The sequence below is a fragment of the Papio anubis genome, chromosome 4 (assembly GCF_008728515.1).
Source record: "Papio anubis isolate 15944 chromosome 4, Panubis1.0, whole genome shotgun sequence".
Taxonomy (NCBI): domain Eukaryota; kingdom Metazoa; phylum Chordata; class Mammalia; order Primates; family Cercopithecidae; genus Papio; species Papio anubis.
The window spans coordinates 67,687,962-67,693,143 of NC_044979.1; the positions used below are offsets into that span (position 1 = coordinate 67,687,962).

The following is a 5,182-nucleotide window of genomic DNA, read 5'->3' on the forward strand; positions in this document are numbered from 1 at the left end:
ATCCAGATGTCTGATATTTCTTGAAAAATTGAAACTCCAACTGCGTTGGGCCCCCTGCCACACATGGCATTCATATACCCATTTATGTATCCATCTTTTCAATTAGTGAATAAATGTTTGTTGGAAACTAATTATATGCCAGGCACTGATGTAGGAATTGGAAATATAGAAGGTCCCTGCTCTCATGAAGCTCCTATATTAGATAGAGAGGGAATGCATTTTTCTAGTTCATTACAAATAGCATCTCTTTATTTATGTGTTTTCTTGGCTTAAAATTGTAATTCCTAGTCTACATACTTGGAATGAAAGATGACATAAAGTTAACTCTAAAGCAATTTTTAAATAATGTTTTTATTTTGCCTTGAGGACTTTTTAAGATTAAAATCTGATACCTTAAATTGTATGAGTAAAATTGTAATTTAAGAACTGGCAAAGATTGTAAATACTTATCATATTTAACTAAAATATCAGTTAAGTATAATCAGCTCTGATTTTTTTTCTCATTTTCTGTTTATCAAACATTTATAGAGCATTAATTATGCACTATAAAATATTTTAGGTATGAAATTACATACATGATAAGACATGGCTCCTCCTCTTAATGTGAAATAAATTTAACACAATGTGATATACTCTAATAGAGTTTACATACAAAGTGTAATTCAGAATATTTAAAAAAGAAAGCCAAATTTTTCTTGGGAATTCAAGGAAGGTCTCACAGAAGAAGGGACATTTGGTTCTTTCTGAAAGAAGATGACAAAAATGAAAAGTAGTCATTTTCTAGGAATATAAGACGCGAGAAACAGAATGTACAAACCATGAAAGCATAAGGTGTCATAATATAGAAAACTGATCATCCTAAAATTTATTTAGTCAGTGGTTCTGACTTACTTTTCAACAAATCTTTCTCTGAATCTGTTAATACTGTGTTACTGAATGGTTGGGCTGCCAATCTCCTCTGCCGACATCAGCTTAGCTTAAGTGTACTTGTCAAAAAGAAAGGCTTTTGGTTTCATCTGAGACCTACTGAAACAGAGTGCATTTGCATTTTTTGAAAGAGTCCTCTTTGATATTTACAATAGGCTGGTATAATATATTTTCCCGTAGAATTAACAAGGAAACGGAAAGTGTTCTATAAAAATAGTAGAGTTTTTTTTCCCCCCAGTGGGTTTGCCACCAGAAAACAAGTGTTGTGAAAAGTAACCCAAGAGCCAGATGGAAGAGGAACACACTCATATCAGCATTGTTGTCATGGGACATGTAGATGGGGCAAGTCCACCACTACTGGCCATCTGATCCACAAATGAAGTGGCATCGACAAAAGAACCATTGAAAAATTTGAGAAGGAGACTGCTGAGATGGGAACGGGCTCATTCAAGTATGCCTGGGTCTTGGATAAACTGAAAGCTGAACGTGAACGTGGTATCACCATTGATATCTCCCTGCCAAAATTTGAGACCAGCAAATACTACGTGACTACCATTGATTCCCCAGGACACAGACACTTTATCAAAAACATGATTATAGGGACATCTCAGGCTGACCATGCTGTCCTGATTGTTGCTGCTGGTGTTGCTGAATTTGAAGCTGGAACCTCCAAGAATGGGTGGACCCATGAGCATGCTTTTCTGGCTTACACACTGGGTGGGAAACAACTAATTGTTGATGTTAGCAAAAGGGATCCCTTTGAACGATCCTAAAACCAGAAGAAATACGAAGAAATAATTAAGGAAGTCAGCACTTACCTTAAGAAAATTAACTACAGCCCTGACACAGTAGCATTTGTGCCAGTTTCTGGTTGGAATGGTGACAACATACTGGAGCCAAGTGCTAGCATGCCTAGGTTCAAGGGATGGAAAGTCACTCGGAAAGATGGCAATGCAAGTGGAACCAAACTGCTTGAGGCTCTGGACTGCATCCTACCACCAGCTTGTCCAACTGACAAGCCCTTGCCCCTGACTCTCCAGGATGTCTACAAAATTGGTGGTATTGCTACTCTGTCTATTGGTGGAGTGGAGACTGGTGTTCTCAAACCTGGTATGGTGATCACTTTTGTTCCAGTCAATGTTACAACTGAAGTAAAGTCTGTTGAAATACACCATGAAGTTTTGAGTGACTCTCTTCCTCAGAACAATGTGGCCTTCAATGTCAAGAATGTGTCTGTCAAAAATGTTCATTGTGGCATTGTTGCTGGTGACAACAAAAATGATTCACCAACAGAAACAACTGACTTCACTGCTCAGGTGATTATCCTGAATCATCCAGTCTAAATCAGTGCTGGCCATTCCCCTGTACTGGATTGCTGCACAGCTCACATTGCATGCAAATTTGCCGAGCTGAAGGAAAAGATTGATCGCCATTCTGGTCAGAAGCTGAAAGATGGTCCTAAATTCTTGAAGTCTGGTGATGTTGCCATCAGTTGATATGGTTCTTGGCAAGCCAATGTGTGTTGAGAGCTTCTCAGACTATCCTCCTTTGAGTTGCTTTGCTGTTCATGATATGAGACGGAGAGTTGCCATGGGTGTCATCAAAGCAGTGGACAAGAAGGCTGCTGGAGCTGGCAAGGTCACCAAGTCTGCCCAGAGAGTTCAGAAGGCTAAATGAATATTATCTCTAATACCTGCCACCCCAGTCTTAATCAGTGGTAGAAGAATGGTCTCAGAACTGTTTGTTCAATTGGCCATTTAAGTTTAATAGTAAAAGACTGGTTAAGGATAACAATGCCCCATAAAACCTTCAGAAGGAGAGATGAATGTTTTGTGGACCACTTTTTTTTTTGTAAGTGGCAGTTTTAAGTTATTAGTTTTTAAAATCTGTACTACTTTTTTTTTTTTTTTTTGAGACAGAATCTCACTCTGTTGCCCAGGGTGGAGTGCAGTGGCGTGACCTCGGCTCACTGCAACCTCCGCCTCCTGGGTTCAAGTGATTCTCCTGCCTCAGCCTCCCTAGTACCTGGGACTACAGGCGCTGGCCACTGTACCCAGCTAATTTTTTTTTTTTTTTTTGTATTTTTAGTATAGACGGGGTTTCTCCATGTTGGCCAGGCTAGTCTCCAACTGCTGACCTCAGGTGATCCACCAGCCTCAGTCTCCCAAAGTACCGGGATTACAGGTGTGAGCTGCCTTGTCCAGCCTAAAATCAGTACTTTTTTTTTTTTTTTTTGAGACAGAGTCTCGCTCTGTCACCCAAGCTGGAGTGAAGTGGCGCGATCTCGGTTCACTGCAAGCTCCGCCTTCTGGGTTCACACCATTCTCCTGCCTCAGCCTCCCAAGTGGCTGGGACTACAGGCGCCCGCTACCACGCCTGGCTAATTTTTTTGTATTTTCAGTAGAGATGGGGTTTCACTAAAATCAGTACTTTTTAATGGAAACAACTTGACCAAAAATCTGTCACATAATTTTGAGATCCATTAAAACAAAGTTTGGTGAGAAAAAAAAAATAGTAGAAACCTCAACTTACAAGTAATTGCTTATTGTAAACTATACACAATTGATTCCTAACTTATCAGAAAGTGTGTGGCCAGTTTTTTAAGTCAACTGTTTGGAACTCAGAATTTCCAACAGAAATTGCTGTGTACATAGTGCTCAATTCATAATCCATCAGAGAAATATCCATATCCTTCAATCAAGTATGAAAATAATCCATTTGCCACACTCCTTTGACGGCAATGATTTAGAGTTTTGACTTTAGAGTTTTGAAACAGGATCTTAGCTTGCCATTCTGTTCTGCATTTCAGTTAAAACACAAGGTAAATGGGACACTAAGGTGTCTGAAGATACATTAGAAAGAAATGAGAGAAATGGAATCAAAGGAGATAAGAAATGGCAGAAAAGGAATATGTTTTTGGAGGAGTTGGATGAACTGAGTAACTAAGGACCCATCAAGTTATAGTGACCTCTATCTCATCTACTGTTTTCGATTTTTGATGGTTCAGAACTTTTGGAACAGGAGAGATGGTGCTCTAAAGCTATGCTGTCCAATTTGGTAGCCACCAGACACATGTGGCTATTTAAATTTGAATTAATTAAAATTAAATGCAGCTAACATGTATTTTCTCAGTTGCACTAGTCACATTTCAACCACTCAATACTACGTTTGTTTTATGACTACCATATTGGACTGCAGAGATACAGAACATTTTCATCACTGTATAACATGTATTAGGTAAAGAAACCAATAGTAAGTATTTTAGGCTTAGTGGGCCATGATCTGTGTCTCATACTCTCCCTTTTTTTTTTTCACAACCTTTACAAATGTTAAAAACATTATTAACTCATGAATTGTACAATAAAAATGTAGAGGCTGGACACCGTTGGTTAATCCCTGCTCTGGAACATCTCATCCTTTTCCTCTAACGAAGAGCAGATTAGGAGGTCAGAGGTAGGTTCATGATTACAAAGGTTTTCTTGATCCTAAAATAGGTACTTATGCTTCACGTTGAAATTTCAGCAAAAATAGGGGCATGATCCTTTCTACCTCTGCTAAGAACTGTGATTGGGTCTATATGTTTCCTCTACCATGCCCTCATGAGCAGGGCCGTATTTTTAATCTCAGTGCTCATGGATGGTGGTACCTGAGAAAATGTATTACAATGTGATTGCTTTGGAAGCATCAGTCTTTCTGTCCATGGCATTTCCAGATGAATAAATTACTAAAAATACATATTGATGAAAGATTCACATGCTCTGTTACAATATCATTATAATTAACCTAAAAAGTCATTCTCTATTTAATGTAATGAAGTGAAGCATCTTATAGAGTATTTATGCTCATTTTTAAAAAGATGTGTTATATTTATAGTGAGAGTTTAAATTTATGTATATATTTTGCATCATAAAAATGCGATCATTTGCTACAATTTTTCTATTACTAAAATTCTAAATATTTTATATTTCTCCTTTAGCTATCCCCACTGGTAATAGTAAATATGAAGTTTCTAATCTTAATTTTGCTTTAAAAACAGAAAATAAAAATCTAGAAATATTTTCTAAAATATTTATGCATTCAATTCAACAAGATTTGTTAAATATTAACTATGTGGCAAACACTATGCTAATAAGTAGTTAATATTATATATAATATATAATAGTATTTATATATATATATTAGTTTGAAGCATGAATAGAATAATTCACTTGTGATTTGACTTAATAACACATTATGTGTTTGTAAAGTGTTTAAG

General features: G+C 37.2%; 1 pseudogene; it reads left to right on the forward strand.

Annotated features, from left to right (window-relative positions):
* The first annotated feature begins 482 nt into the window (after window positions 1-482).
* On the forward strand, window positions 483-2,778 carry LOC101000345 (annotated as a pseudogene).
* Window positions 2,779-5,182: the final 2,404 nt, after the last annotated feature.